Here is a 16,635-nt window from a genome sequence, read left to right on the forward strand (position 1 = left end):
TCATGATTCACACTTTCACATAGAACTTACATTGCCTTAGGATTGAAGACGTACAAATATAAATATTAAAGATCTTTAATCTTGTATCAATCATTCTTATAAGTGATAATTCACAGCAAAAATAATAAGGGACTGTGTTGTGCAAGAAGCAACACTTCCCTGATGTCCCTCTTCCCCCTCACCTGAGACTGGGCAGCACCCTCTTCACATTCCTCTCCTGCATCCTGCTTCTCTGGACCCATTCTCTGCCTCTCACTGCTACACATCCTCCCCTTCTGCCCCCCATTCTCATGCAACACCTAAATCTGCCCCCTGCTCTCCTCCACGCTCCCCATCAACCTTCCACATTGTCTCTGCTGCAGCTCACAGTCCCTGTTTCTTGTCTAGCCCCCTGAACCATTTTGCTCATCATGGCCATGAATCTCATTGAAAACAGCAGGATGTGGCAGTCATCATTATTAAGGGCAGCCTCCCTTCCACATATAGATAGCCTGTGGGGAAATGGCTGCCATCTTACTTACTTCAGCCTCATTGACAGTAAGAGAATATGGGGGCCATTTTGAAAGAGGGCTATGTTTCAGACTAAAAAACAGACTAAACAGACTAAAAAACAACCCAAAATTACTAAAATCATGAGAGTTGGCTAACGCAGACCGTAGAAATTCCCAGAATTAATTCCTCTTTGAACCACAGTATCTCTATTATAAATCATCCAATTTAAATTTAAAAATTGCCCATGATGAAGGATCCATCACAAACCAGGGTAAGATGTTCCAATAGTAATTACCATCACTGTTAAAAAATGTGCACCTTATTTCCAGCTAGGGTTGTCACTTAACTGGTTTTTAACTGGCCTGGCCAGTTTTTGTATTGCCTTGGCAGTTAAAAGATTTAATGTGTGGGTTTTTTTTTAATTTGGGACACATTAGAGTACTCTGTAATTCACACTCCCATAGTCTGGACTATGGTACCGTGTTAGTTTAAAGTAAGAAATTTTTGAAAAATGGTTCTCTAAAACATCTGAGTAATAATAATCAGTAATAGGATTCTTTTTGGTGGGGGGGCAAAGTCAGTGCTGTTTTTTGTTGGTGAGAGGAGGGATGGACACTGGCCGGTTTCTTTGCATCTCAAAGATGGCAACCCTATTTCCAATCTGAATGGCTTCATCTTCCAGCCATTGGATCTTGGACCCACGGACTACTGCACAGGAGGAGAGGGGTTAAAACTGAGCCCATCTGGGGCTACTTTTTCTTTGCCTCTTCCCAGCATCCCTCAGGACCTCAATTGTGCAGAGATAACACTTTTGGGGACACTGGGATCCAGGTGGTGCCTTTCCTTCCTTTTGCCATGTTGTCTTGGAGGACAAACTGCAGAGAGCAGCTAGCCAGAAACTCCAGCCAGTAGCCAAAACAAGGAGAACAGTATTTTTATTTTAAAGCTTTATCAGTAATACAGCCCTTTTCACATGTAAACCATTTAAAAAAAAAAAACTTGTTACTTTTAAAAAACTTTTGCAAAGGTCTGCAAAGGTCTTGCAAAGGTCTGGACTACACTTATTTCTGTCCATTATAATTCAAAGGAAGAAAACAATAACATTTAAAAGTCAACTTTTTCAAAAGTTTGGTTGCTTGTTCATGTTGTCTTACCTAACAGCTCAGATTTTCCTCTTCTTTTTTTCTTACTGTTATGACATTTTCAAAGTAGCAAGCTGTTTTACTTTTGCAACTGGATTAGGTATATTGTTTAAAAAAATATCAAACTCCTCTTCATCTTATAGAAGTTCACATTTGTCAGATTTGTCAGATCAAATTTGTCACCAAAAAATTCATATGCTCATCTCCTATGTGCTGGCAATTTCCCTGTGATAAACTGTGGAACCATGTGATATGCATTTGTTATAAACCTTTGAACTCCTCACCTGAACTCTGACCACTGAATCCATCTCTGTTGAAACTGCTTCTAACATTCCTAACCATTGAGAAGCTTTAACCAGCCACCATTTTAATAATAATATTAATAATAATAATACATTTTAAAATCCTGCTACAAAAATGACTGGCAGTTTCACATAATATTGAATATTCCTAACAAAATTGGATCATCCTGAGGCCTAGAACAGACATTATTCTGTTCTACAAAAGTAACAGGCTTCATTTCTGATTGTCTTGAGGAGCTGAAAATAAGAACTTTATGCCATTGGAAATGAATTGTTCCTAGCATTCTTCTGGAATGCACAGTACTTGCTCCTAGCCCTGAAAAGTCCCAAGATATCAGACTTTAAAATTATGTCACTTTCATATATAGAAACAGACAGATTTTTTAAATGTAGAAGTTAGCGTTTTCTTCCCCTTGTGAGCTGTTTGCAGTTGGATTCATGGAAACTAAAGACATTTACATGGCTTTAGAGAAAAAAGGCATTAGAATTAATCCCAGTACAGTTTGACTCTAAAACATTGATAAAATGTGTGTGTGTGTGGGGGGGGTTCTGTAAAATGTGACCTGTCTAGAATATAGAATGATGTGGATTTATCAGCACTCATTTGGGAAAGGCTGCAAACTCTCACAGTGCACCCCCCCCCCCCCACTCTCCAAATGATAAATGTAAAGCCCTTATCCTTCAGCATACCATCATACTCTAAGCAGTGTGCTACCCCATATAAAATACAGAGTTGAGGGAATACCTTCGTTTTCTTCATTTGTGTCAGCCATATTCTTGACTCTTTTTTGTTCATTTTTGGTGACCATTTGTGTATTCAAGCTTTACTCACACAAATGTTTTCTCTGTGCCTCATCTGTAAATATAGCTGTAATCGCACTTCCCTACTTCACATGGGGTTTTTGAGGATAAATACATTAACATTGTGAGGAACTTAGATACCAGATATGTACCTAAAATGGATAGAAGTGTATTTCTGATATGGGGTATGTGAATGAGCGTACTACCCCTTGAAGCCTTCAACCAAGACAGCCTGAGTATAATTAAGGGCTCCTGTCCTGCCATTCCTGGGGATGGGCTATTTAAGCAGGAACAAGCTGTTAAGTAAGGGGGGGGAGGAGGGGAAGCACTGCAGTGGATTTTCTCAGTCTCTAAGGGACTAGTTGGGCCTAAAGACTTTGTGGAGATTAGGTTTGGGAGCTCTGAACCAGGATACTGAGGTAAAAGCCTTATGAACTATAGTTACAACTGCTCTGCCTGTGGGGGCTTATTCAACTTGACATACTTACTTTATTAGCTTGATTTGGCTTCCCCTTGCCCAGAGCCTTTAAAGTGAACTTACTGATGACCCAATGTGGGAAATTAAGGCAGGGTGCAGCTGCAGAGCTACACCAAACTACAGGATGATTTGTGGGGATGGCACATTCCTCTTTACAGGTAGGACTCTGCTCTGCCCGTTGAGGGCAGGAGGCCATTTCAACAGTATTTGATCCATGATCACACATGCTACTTTTTCCTCAGAACCTTTGTGTTATTCATGGCATAGGTTAGACAATGAAATTAGCAGGGTCTGTAGAGAATCATGCAGTGGTTCAGAGGACTCCTGTCTCATTTGGTTTGCAGGTAGGACAGTGTGTAGAACACCTTGAACAGTGAGAATAAAAAAATACTGCTTCATTTACTGCAACAATATCAGCTTGTAGGGAAAAGTAGTATGTGATCCTGTTATTAAAGACTGCATCATAAAGCATGAACACAAGGTGGCAAAGGAAGTTTCACAGGCATCTTTAACTTTGGCATTTGCTTACCTTTGAGTGCTTTACTTTGCAAACATAATGGGCGAAATCCTTGACCTCATGAAGTCATTGGAGGTTCTGCCATTGATTTCAGTAGAACATCCAGTGTTTTTCTCATCTAGTTTAATGTATGGATTAAGTACATACATAAGGCAGATGGCCTTTATTCATCTAGGGGCAAATCTGATTCCTCCCTACTCCTACTCCTACTCCCACTCCCCATGCTACATAGAGCTTTGACTGCAGCAAAACTGGTAGACATGGGGGAAGTTATTGCCTGTTTACAAATGATCTGAACCTGCAGCTGGGATGCAAGGAATTCTAGCATTGTGATAAACAGTCCATGTGAGGAAAAAGAAGAGTACAAGCAGATCTAAACATATGCAAATCCACTGACTGTCTCTCCTGCAGCTGGGGTGTAATGGCATGGATTGTCAGGATGAGCTGGAGGGATTACTGCAGCTCTGGAGAACTACCCCATGTCCCGGAGGTAGAATTCCTTCTTCCCCACAACAACCCTGGTGAGATTCTTTTGCACAAAAAGACTTGTATTGCCCACATCATTAAAATAGTTTATTGGAAGCAGATATGGTCGATCAAATTAAAAGGTTATGGATTCCCCTCCATTTTGGTTGCATTTTGGAAGCAGATATGGTCGATCAAATTAAAAGGTTATGGATTCCCCTCCATTGCAACAGTGGAAGATCGTCTTTGATTTAGTGTGACATTCTTTGAAAACTTCAGGAAAATATAAGCCTCTAATTACATAAATTAGAGCATTGCTACCTTTTAAAAAAATAATTCAGAATGGATCAACACTATCAATAACGTTATGTCATTATTAAAATATGTTAATATTTAAAATATCACCAGAAAATAGCCATGTGAAATCATTCCTATATAAATCACAATTTACACTGGGCATACGTTGTATCTTCTGTCCTAAGGATTTGATTAATGTCTCATGTAGCTGACTTTTCACTGCTGAATAGTTCTGCATCTAATTCTTTTTGGAATTTACGTCATTAGCATCAGGCCATCAAAATGAGGAATGCTATAGAATTTACACTAGTGCTCTATCAAGTATCAATTTGTAGTAATGCTATAAGGCAATGGGATGACTCAGTGAAGTTTGGTTTGGTTTTTTAAAGCTGCAGTCAGCAGGTTGTTTCTTAAATAATCAATGTTTGTCTCCTATACAGCATAAGTTAAGAGGGATGCCCACATGCTCAAAGTTAGGCAGAGGTTTAAGTATTTTGCTAAATCGGGGTCTATAAGAAGAATGTTAAATAAGGTAATAATGAAAAAGTATGCAGAAAGTTCCATCTGGGGGTACAGCCAGTCCTTTGATCACCTGGTGTTAAATTCTGCTTTAGTGCCATTGTTTCTCCCAAGACAGTCTCCCTCAGTCTCTCATGTTGAAGCTGTTCCAGTGTGGATAAATTATTAAAGAGCTTTTGTAGCAGGGGGCTGGACTCTGGGCCTCCCACCTGGTGCCCTAACCACCAGGAAACAAAGTGTGTGTGTGTCCTTTGATTTAATCCAAAGTGGAACAGCTTATCTTATCCCAAGTTTAGGAGAGTTTGGATTTAAAAAAGAACAAGAAAGAAAGAAAAAGCACAGAAAGAAACCCAGCAATAGTTAAAGGCAGCATATTTATCTTTTTGTAAAAAGAAAATAGGAATGCTTGCACTTTAAATGGGTCTGTAATTCCTAATCAAGGCAACTATGAACACACACTGAATATATTAATAGTCTTAAGAAAACTGCATACACTGAGGATGACTTTAATTTGATAACAAAGAAAACAGATATGTAGTACAGTAATACAAATGATCTGATAGAGAAACTGAAAGCCCAAGTATATACAAAACATTCGTTTTTGCTAATTTAAAATCTAATTTAGCATGTGCCATACTAACATGTTGTGATGAGGTGTATAGACACCGATGTGGCAGCCAGGAAGGCATTACCAGAACGGTCTATTCCTCTCTGGGTGCAGCTTAACTAGCTGATTAACCACAGCTGGGATAAAAGGCTGCAACTCAGGCAGAGGACTGTGGCTGTCAGATGGTACGTCTTCACTGCAGTTAAAAACCCATGGCTGGCCCATGCCTGCTGACTAGGGCTAAGGGGTTGTTTAATTGTGGTGTACATGTTCAGGCTGGGGCTGGAGCTGGAGCCCGGGCTCCAGTACCTGGCACAGTGGGAGGGTTCTAGAGTTCAGTCTGCAGCCCAAGCTCAATTTTCTACCCTGCAATTAAATAGTTCCTTATTCTGAACCGCACCAGCCTGAGCCGGCTGACACAGGCAGCTGCGGGTGTCTAATTACAGTGTCGGCACCATCCTGAGAAAGTTTCTCAGTGCCAAACCAGGATAAAATAGTATGGCAGGTGGTACTCCAGAGAGATGACTGGAGAATGCAGCTGTATGGCAGATGCCTGGAAACAGGTAAAGGTAGAAGCAGCCCACAGAACCAGCTAGGGATTGTAAGAAACAGGCTGCAGCTGCTTATTGTGAGGGCTCTAGCTACAACCCAGAGGCAAGGATTGGCCTGGGTTCCCCTATCACCACCACCCCTTGTAGGAGAGAAGATGTAAACCTTGGGAGTAAAAGGGAAAGAATTACTGTGCCCAGACTAAGACTCGTATAGAGTTACTGGACTTCAGGCTTTTGTTTGGGCTTTCCTGTTATTTGGAAGGGGTGAGGCTTCAAGCAACCCGACCAGAGTTCTGAGTTGCACAAAGGAGCAGATAAGCAAGTGGCTTGAGCTGTGGCTGACAAAGAAGTTGGTATGCCATGCCCAGCCATGCTGGGGCACACCAACTAGTAACTGAATCTTTGACATATGTATTTTGGCTGGAAAGCCAATTATTACATTTTAAAAAATTGTTACTTGTTAGTCATTGTAAATACCTGCTTAAAACTACAATCTGATGCAAAGAAGCCATCAACATCACTGAGGACTTCTGACTAATTTTAAATTGAGCGCCTTCCTAAATTTACTATGGCCCCAGTTCAAAGTACATTTATGTAATGTTTAAATCCATTTCTGTTCAGCAAAATATTGAGCATGTGCTTAAGAACTTGCTAAAGTTAAGCATATACTTAAGTTCTTTGCTGATTTGGGTCCTAACATATAGAACACTATTCTGCTCTCATGCGCACAAAGTTTAAATCCAGAGCAAGTCAACAGAGGGAGAAGTCAGTAGAGTTGCTCCACATATACACAGGTGAAACCAGACAGAACTTGACCTGTGCTATGGCCAGTCTACATGACCTTTTCCTACCATATCACACAATGTATATAATAGAAGTTCACAGTTACTAAGAATTCAAAACCAATGGAGAATGGACTCGTAAAAGAAGCATTTACCACAAGCGGAGTATAGTATGTAACAGTTCAAGAGGCAAACTGAGTATGAGGATGAAGTAATATTCCCAGGTCACTCCATCAAAGGCCATTTCTGAGTCAAGCCTTCCTGCTGCCACCAGGACATCATTACTAGAGTTAGTTTTAAAAGTTGTTTTGTATAACTGAAAGCATGTCACTGTTAAGTCTAATTTGATCTTAATAAATGAGATCTTGACATATTTTGAATTTATTAGACAGTAAATAGACAGCTAGATTTATGAGGGATATAGAACATTTACTTTGTCCAGTTACAGCTAATGAAAAGGAGACCATTTGTTCAGAGGGTGGGAGAACAACACAATCTAGAATAACAAAGATGCGGGGGGGAGGTGTTAATGCCTCTGCTCAAGCCTAAAAATGTTCAGAATTAGGGATGGAGAGAGGAGAGGAACTCAGCTAAACCTTCATTATGCTCACTCTACAAGTCATCGAATAAAACAGCTTCTTCCAGGATTCAGCTCTACTCTAGACTGTAGACAAGTTAGTTAACTGGAGTCAATCAAAGCAGTTATTGAAAATAATCATACTACAGAGAAAGTCAGCTCTACATAAATCAAGGGGAAAGACTTTAAAAGTCTCTTTATCTCATTTACGGAATTTATACTTGCCTAATAGATTATTAAAGAGTTTATTGTGGGTTTTTTTTAATATAGTTAGTCCAAAACACAGACAAACATCTTTGAAAAACACTTCTAGAGGGGAAAACCCAAAATATAACAATGTTATGTATTCTAGTACGTGTGATGTATCCTACTAATGACAAAGCACACAGTTGAGGGGGCAGGGAAAGAAAATTCACTATACACTTTGCTTGGTGAAGTGACTTTCTGTGTTTCACATGGTAGTATCAATAACTGTGACCTGCAAATTCAGATGTTTGGCTAAACTATTGAGAGTGGGTTTTTTAATGCAATGAAGATAAGAGGCCGATGCAGTTTGCCTGAGGATATATTCTTCTGCTGACACGTATACTTTATGTGCTGTTTAAAGATTTTCTTCTTCACTTTATCACATCATCAGGGGTCAGGTTGTCATGCAAGCATCCTATTACAACATAGACACCTTTTGCCAGAGACTATAGTGTATTGGTCGGTGTCCCACCACAGTGGGATGTACACCACAATGAGAGGCCTTTTCCTAGTTGAACTACATATGTGCCTTCTTCCCACCTTGTTATTGTAGTCCTGGCGGACTGCCAACAGGTGGTATTGGTGTTGCTGCAGCCCACTAGCAGGCTTCACTTAATCTGGGGATGGAGGTTTGAAATCAGAGGTTTCCTTCTTCTAGATAGGCTGCCTTTCTGGACTGAAAAGCCACACCTGTCCTGACCTGTCTGGTTATTTTTAAAAGGTCCCAGATACCTGCCTTTCACACCCTGTCTTTTGGTAAAAACACCTCTGCCACATGAAGGCAAGAATTCAAGGATTAATTAAGAGAACACAGGAATAATAAAAAATACGATGAAAATACAACATGCAGAAAGGCCTGGTTTTCGTAAAACCATACCATTATAACAATTTCACAGGGTACCTAGAAAATCTAATTTTAGACAACATTGCTTTTGATACAGTCCCCATTTAAATGTCCAATTAGCCAAAATATTCAGCAGATTATTATAATAATCACATCTCTTTTCTGTAAGTACTAGTTCCCTGTCCTCCCCCTTTCCCCCACACACAAATTGTTCCTTAAAGGTGAAAAAATGAATTCTTATTAAAACTACAAGTGAGCATAACAAAAGGTAACCATTGACAAAATATCAGCGTCACTTTAATATACTTAATCAATATTATATTACAGTAGGATCCAGAGGCCCCATTACGCAGAACCCCATTGGGTAGGATATTTTCCAAATAAGCCCACATGAAGACCTTGCTGCAAAGAGCTTAAAATGTGTGAGAGCACAGATTCTAGATGCATTAGGTTTTCTGGAAGGAACAAATCAATATTTTAAAAAAACCTCAGCCTTGTAGTAAGACCAGGAAGGTTATAGGTTACTAGAAGCAGATTGTTTCATGTAGTATACAGGAATCAATTGACAAAAAAAGTGACTTAGGAAAAGTCAATTTCTTACAATCTCACTTTTGAGTTTGAGAAAATGGATTAGGGCAGCATAAATGAAAAGCAAGAAACAAACTCTTTGATATAAGGCAGAGTAAAGCTTATAAGAATCATTTGTTAGGAGTAATTTGCATCAGTTTATTGATCAAACAAGCTGCTGAGAGCAGAGGAATTAGGTTTTTGGCTGATGAATGATTTTTGAAATGTCTGTTGAATCAACTTTAAAAATTCTAAACTAGCTCAAGCACTTGGGGAGAGAACATTGGCTTAGAAGATTATGTAGTCATATTTTAGTAATTTTATCATAAATTGACCTGTTATAGACCTCAGCCATCAGATCAGTCAAATAGTGGATTTGATAGAAGGCTATGATATTACAATCTGTGGGGGGAAAAAGAAATAAATTAGTTTGATACTTACCTGGCATGTTTTACAGAATAGCCTGAAATGTCAGTCTTCTACAGGACTTGATGACACAATGGGTTAATGAAGTAGCTTGCTTCCTTTGGAGACAAGTATTCAAATTCACTTTTAGACACAAGTAAAACTCATCCTGCTCGTTGGTGGGCTCTTGTCTGTATTACATAATTTGTTACAATCTGGCATAATTAGCAGCCTCTTTTCAGCAGATACCCAGGACCAGAAGAGCAGAGGCGTAACAAGTCAAGCCTGAAGAACATTGGCAGAGAAGCATTGGGCAGCTTGTTGTCGGCCACGTGTAGGTCAGCGTTGTCAGGCTTGGGCGCCTGAGTATCCAAATTGGTGCATACCAGCCCAGGTTTGAAAATTTGGGCCATATGCTTGATGAGAGCTGTTCTTAGGAAATGCTTATTACGCCTGTTTTCACAAGTACCCAAGTTTCCCATCTTTTAAAAGACAGCAATAAAATGCGTGTACAGACTATCTTTCATGAAGTTTGAAAAAGGCCTTGAATTGATACACAGAATATCTAACTTGTTCATGTGTATGAAGAGAGAGAGCAAGAAACTTCATGATGTGGTTGTGACACTGTGGAGGTTCACCCAGACCTAACCGTTTCTATCACCACCTGCCCTGTAATCCTGAGTCCCTCTGTTTTGTGTAGCATTGGCTCAGAGTCCTGATACTAGGGTGACCAGACAGCAAGTGTGAAAAATCGGGACAGGGGGTGGGAGGTTATAGGTGCCTATATAAGAAAAAACCCTGACCATTGGGACTGTCCCTATAAAATCAGGGCATCTGGTCACCAGCAGCATGTTCACCGCACAGTGGTCTCACTCTGGCTTCCATCTGTCCGGTTACTCCTTGGAGCATGACCTGAACAACAAATATCCACAAAACCATTTCCCCTGCAGTCCCTCTCAAAAGTTGTTTGCTGCCTTCAAAGAGACTGTGTACACACCAGCCTTCTAGGTTTGCTGATGACTCACACTTACTCCAATATAACTGCACTGTGATGGTTTATAATTAAACTAAGAATAAGTTTATTAAGAAAACATAGATTTAAGTGATTTCAAGAGAGTGTGAAGGAAATATTTTTGTTTTAACCCTTTCATAACATGTGCTCTAATGTCTGAAACTCAATTCTAGCAAGATATAATTCGCCTAACTATTTTTTACTCATACCTAGTTGTTAGCATTCTCTAGCATGACTGGCTGTTTAAGTCAGGATACCACCCTCACAGAATCAAAAAACAAGTGCTGGTTTCTTTGTTCCCTCGGGAGATGGATATCCCCAAAGTTTTTCAGCCATTCCTTATATCCCCAATGTTTATCATTGCCTTCAAAGTCTTGAAGCTCTTCTGCTGGCTTAGCTATCTGTGACACCCTGTTAATTTTGCAGTCTCTTGTGGTTTACAATGCAAATGATCTTCCTGCAACTTGAAATGCAAATGAATAGTCCATTGTTCTAGTCTCTGGTCACACCTGGTTTGATTTCAAACTGAGCCAAAGAAATGTTTGCCTTTCTCCTCTGTCTGGAGGGAAAATAACAAAAACAAAAAAACCTGTGTTGCTTTCTTTGTCTGTTTACAGGCTCCTGAACATAATATTGGAGAATATCCATAATTTCACAGACAGTGTCACATACAGTGTTTCACAGTGATATTGATTGGTGTGTTAATTTTCAAATGATGTATGTGTGTTCAGTTTGTAAGGTGTATTCAGTTGGTTAAACCAGTGGAAATTACATTCTGACATATCAGAGAGCCCTTTGCCATCTGGCATTGGGATTCTCAAAGGGTCACAGTGGTAAAAATGTTTCCTTAGTATGAGTTTGCAATGTCCATACTGTTCATGAGTGTTGAAATAACATGTAAGTCATGCATGTTATCCCTAAGGATTGTCAGTAAAGTGTCTCTCCCACACCCACATCATCATGTATTTGGTATATGACACATGTGCTACATAAAAATAATATAAGTGATTGAGAGAGCTTTTAATTAGAATTATGTTTTTTACCCCACCACCTGTAAAGCCATGTGTGAGAGTGGCCATCTGTACAGAGCTACTGGGCGTAGCTGTTTATTGCTTCCCTAAAAAGGACCTCAGACAGCTTTTGTATTCTTAAAAAATTTCACAGCCTTGGAGCCCATTATTTCCATACCTGCCACCATCATAAATGAGGTAGAAGGAGGGAAATCTTCCCTTTAATGGTATAAAGTTCCTCTATCTAGCTCTGCAAAGTCTCCAAGTAGTGAGCTTTCCATTTTTGTGTAGAGAAAACTTGTCTCTGGTCCAGGCTTGAATCTTACTTTATTAGCGGCCCAAAAGGGGTACCTGTGGGGGAAGGCTGTGGGATGGGGAAGAATGGTGAAATATTTCAGCATTATATTATATTATACATTGTTTAGAGTAACTACGTGATCCTGGAAGAATAGATCCATGTATGTTCTACAGAGAGGTGCAGTCTTTGTCTCCTAACCACGGGAGGGTTGAATCATCTCAGCCATCTTGGAATGATGGGGTTGGCTCATGTAGGGTCCCAATCTCCCCAAAATAAATATTGGGAGCATTACTGATACTAATAGCTTTTATTAGCTTAGCTGTCCTTGTTTGGAGCCTTGCCACCATAATGGCATAGTCAGACTAGATGATCATAGCGGTCCCTTCTGGCCCTGGAATCTAAGAATCCACATAGTTCTCTTCACTAGATGTAAATATGACAAAGAACAGGGGAGCAACAGTACTGGAAAATGAAGCATTCCCTCTTTTACATTTGCCAGGATTCCTGTCTGCTTTTTTTAGCTATGATTTATATCTCTATTTGGAAATGTTAGTCTTTTCAGTCATTTCAAATAAAATTCATGTGTCCATGTTGTCAGAATATGCCCTGAACAACTTCAAAATTCTGCTGATCTATTCTGCTGTTTGTGTGTTTAACATCATGGACAGAGTGAGACACAAGTGTGGCTATCAAACTATATAAAGAAAAGTGGCAGAGACTGGGAACTCTTTGATTAATGTAGGTGCAGATCAAATTTAGATGTAGTAATAAAACTATTTTTATTACAGTTGTCCATCCCTGCCCTACCCTCTAGAAATAGAAAATAAGTCATAGCATTCTCACCTCAGCATGGATTTCTTGCATTATCAGGCTGATGGAGACCAACCATAGTTTCAACACAGTAGAAACAAGACGGCACAATGTTATGTGGCGTGTATGAGGTAATATAAACTGTGAGGACATCCATTAACTGTCACATTGAAGGCGCACAGGCAATTTCTCAGAATTGTAAGATCTCCATATTGGGCTATAAATTTTTAATATATTTGTGATGAGAAAATAACTCAAAGGAAATCTACTAGTACCTGTTATGAGACAATACATGCTGTCATTGGCTTCTCTCCCAAATGCATCCATTCGGTCTCCATTCAATACATGATCTTATGATACAATGAAAAAGTATTAGACACTCAAGATGAAGTGCTGGAATGCAAACTCATTGCCTTTTACTTAATGTGATGTACCCTAGACACTGGGGATTGAAATACATCCTACTTGTCCCATACAATAAGAACAAAACTTAATGGATATCTTCCTCTGATAATATACCACAAGAGGCACATGGAAAATTAACTATCTTTTAAAAAAAAAAAGAGCATCAAAGAGCATGTTTATTTCACACAACTTATATGAAAAAATGTAGACTGGACACAATACTGCTAGTTTTATTAATGATAACAGAAAATAGTTGCAAAGGAAAATGAAAAGGTACATCTAATAAAACGTACATCATTAATCTCATTAGAATCTCATCTAGATTTCTGTACCTCTAGGAAGGACAACTAAAATGGGTTTTTCTAGTTTATATCGTTAGATTCACCTTCATTCCTACTCTTTTCTCTGGCAACATCTCAGTCAAGCAATACATCTGTCAGCCATCCCAAGTCAGGCTGAGTAGATGTCTTGATTTTATATGGACAGTCCTGCTATTTGGGACCTTTTCTTATATAGGTGCCTATTACCTCCCATCCCATTATGATTTTTCTTGCTTGCTATCTGGTCACCCAATACAGGTTGATCTTGTAATTGGGACACAAAGGATAAAATGTTATCTAGCTTTTAAATAAGCAGTTTTGCAAGATAAGAGACTGAAAACAAAATCCACTTATAAAACTTATATTGTCCAGGGAGCAAGGTAACATGACAATTTGGTAAAAACACCTACATCAGTCTACACTATAGTTTACACCTTGTTTCTCATTTCCACAGCTGCAGTGTCACTTTTGCAGCTCCAGTTGATGCTGTTACTCCATGAACTACTAGCTTCGAATCTAATACTTCATGTTTGAAGTGTTTGTCATTTGGAATCCCAACATTCTGGGAAACATTGATTCCTATTGATCATATAGGTTTTCTCTATTAAACATAATTGAGGTAATAGCAACACCATAGTGATGACTCACTGATCTTTCTCACTGTAACCAGTATGTCATTGTGTACATTATAACTTTTGAACTCTAACAGTAGCTGTGTAACCAGTCTGGGCCACTTTTTTTCTCCCAGATTTCTGTACTGGGTGAAATCCTAAAATAGACCCACTACCGGCTGATGTATATCCTGAAGGCACTTTTATCCCCTGTAGAGACAATAAGGGATGGCTAGCCAGATTTTCCCAGAGCTAGTAGCATGGTAAATGTGAATATACAAATATGGGTAAGAAATGGTTGTGTTTTCAAATAAGCATCAGTGTAAACACAACTGTGTTTGTAATCGGGTCAGATATTAGAGCTAAGAACTGGATACAAAAACATGGTAGTGTTTATGCTGCACTATTCTTTCAGGATTCCATTAGTTTTATAATATTCCTTATTTAGTTGGTCCCCTATCTGAAACCTATTTCTTGATGTTGCGAAGAGGGGAACTATGGAGAAAATTTAAACGCAGATTACACCAAAATAAATCAATGAATTTTGACTCTTCTCTAGTCACAAAAAGGCAAAAAATAATCAATAGCTTTTCGTCATAAGTTAAAGGCAGTTTTCTCAGAATGCTGACAGCCTTTAGACTATAGTAATGTTAGATGGCACTGCAATAACAATGATGGGCTCAAGCAGCATTTTTTGTTCATTGTTAGTGATACTTTCTCTGTATAGTATATCTCCAACAGCTTAATATAAAAGTAATTACTCACTTGTCTCTTAATCCAAAATTCTCTGGAGTAGCATGTCTTCAAAACTGCCAGTAATCAAACTTGGCCTTTTGTATCAAAACTAAGATGTACCACTTATTCTTAAATATTTAAAAGAAACAGCTAATTCAATTGACATCCATTCAGAAGAATGGGCAATCTGGTCCCAGTGTGTCTATCAGACTAGATTTTTTTTTAATTGCCCTTGGAAATGAGATAAAGTGTAAACCATGCCAGTCATTTTTCCGAGCACATACCTACTATATTGTTGAAATATACCCTTCCCATTTCCTGCCTATGATTTTAACATTGATAGTGTTCCATCTAAGCTGATCAGATAGAACAACAAGAAGAGAAGAAAAAATGCCAGAGCATTTTCCCTCACACAGCATGCTTCAATCACACTGCACACTGAAACTGTTTCCTGAAGGGAGTTAAAGCAACTGGATAGAGAGAGTTACAACCACTTTGATCGGTTTAGGACACTCAGTTTAAGTACTTCATGTTAGACACCCTTCAGACTCTAAAGTACTGCTTGCACTCAGAAGATGATTAAATAAATTGGTGTGACTTTCTTTGCACCTACAGGAGCTGATGCTGAAAGCCTGTGAAACACCTCTTCTAATGCTGCTCAAGAGGGAAGAGTCAAATAGCTTACAAAGAACAATGGCTGTAATCAGGTCTGTTGTTTGTCTCATAAAAATAAAAATCATGTTTTGGTAATAAAGATGCTGCAAAATGATCTTTTTATGATTGGGATCCTATTGTCAATAATGCAGCTCATCACTTAGCATTATTATAACCACTTATAAACCTGTGCGTTTTCTCTAATGAGACTGCATTCTGCTAGGCCCACCAATAAACCGTTTACTTAAGATAATTGTAGACATTAGAGATTTTATTGACATTTAATTTTTTTTATATTTTTATTTTGCCTCATAATTCCAACTTTTTATTGAGCTTAGAAGAAACGTTTCTTTGCTTTGTATCACCACAAAGTTTGGATTCAGATCTGCAGCTCTTGGCAAAACTATCATTGGCTTCATTATGAACAGGATTGCACCCAGGAGACAGCTAAATTAATATCACAAAGAATATACTAGTAGGACAGGCTGCTCCCACCCCAACTGATTTAAGGTACACAAAAGCATAACTAAAAACAAACTAATTTTGGCATCACACAAACTTTCCCAGCATAATATTTTAAAATGGGTAGGATTTTCAATGACAGAGTAATGTGGTTCATTTGTTTTAAAAAGCTATAGTGTGCAACTGGAATTTCCATCTTTATTATCTTGCTGAAGCTGTATACATAATATTCAGATAACCCTCAGTCTCACGACACATGCAGTCCGATTATCAAAATGCTGTTTTGCAACAGTTGAATGGAAAGTTCTTTGGAGAACGTCTGTGTGGATTTAGAAGCCTAACTTTGACACCATGTTGGAAACTTTAGCTTTAGAGATTGACACAATACAAAATGCTTTAAAAACACACAAAGCTTTGTTATATAATAAAGACCTGCTCCTAAATTCAATGAAGTCCATGAAAAATCTTCAACTGACTTCAAATGGCTTTGTGTCAGTTCCCCCCTTCTTCTGCCGACTCCCCCAACCAACACCAAAGTCACATCAGCACCACCTTCTTCTCTTTGCTCTTCTATCTTTGTACTGTGAAAGAAAGAGGTCATGGGATAAGAAGGAGAGAACGCAAGTTCATGTAAATGTCCAACTCTCTTCCTGTCATCCCCTAATGCTATATGGCATATGTCACTCTCTCAAGGATTGTCATAAAAGTGTGTTGTTCTTGAGCATC

At 38.8% G+C, this 16,635-nt stretch overlaps 1 long non-coding RNA gene across 2 annotated transcripts; it reads left to right on the forward strand.

Moving 5' to 3' along the window:
* Nucleotides 1–3,056: 3,056 nt before the first annotated feature.
* LOC137162641 (uncharacterized) lies at nucleotides 3,057–15,543 on the forward strand. Of its 2 annotated transcripts, none has more exons than XR_010922445.1 (4): nucleotides 3,057–3,156; nucleotides 4,144–4,253; nucleotides 9,835–9,930; nucleotides 15,409–15,543. It is a non-coding gene; the product is annotated as an uncharacterized lncRNA (long non-coding RNA). The 2 variants fall into 2 exon arrangements; XR_010922444.1 differs by having other exon boundaries at nucleotides 9,838–9,930.
* The last annotated feature ends 1,092 nt before the right edge of the window (nucleotides 15,544–16,635 follow it).

Source organism: Emydura macquarii, unplaced genomic scaffold (assembly GCF_026122565.2).
Source record: "Emydura macquarii macquarii isolate MOO-44397 ecotype Brisbane River unplaced genomic scaffold, CSIRO-AGI_Emac_v2 contig_2448, whole genome shotgun sequence".
Lineage (NCBI taxonomy): Eukaryota > Metazoa > Chordata > Testudines > Chelidae > Emydura > Emydura macquarii.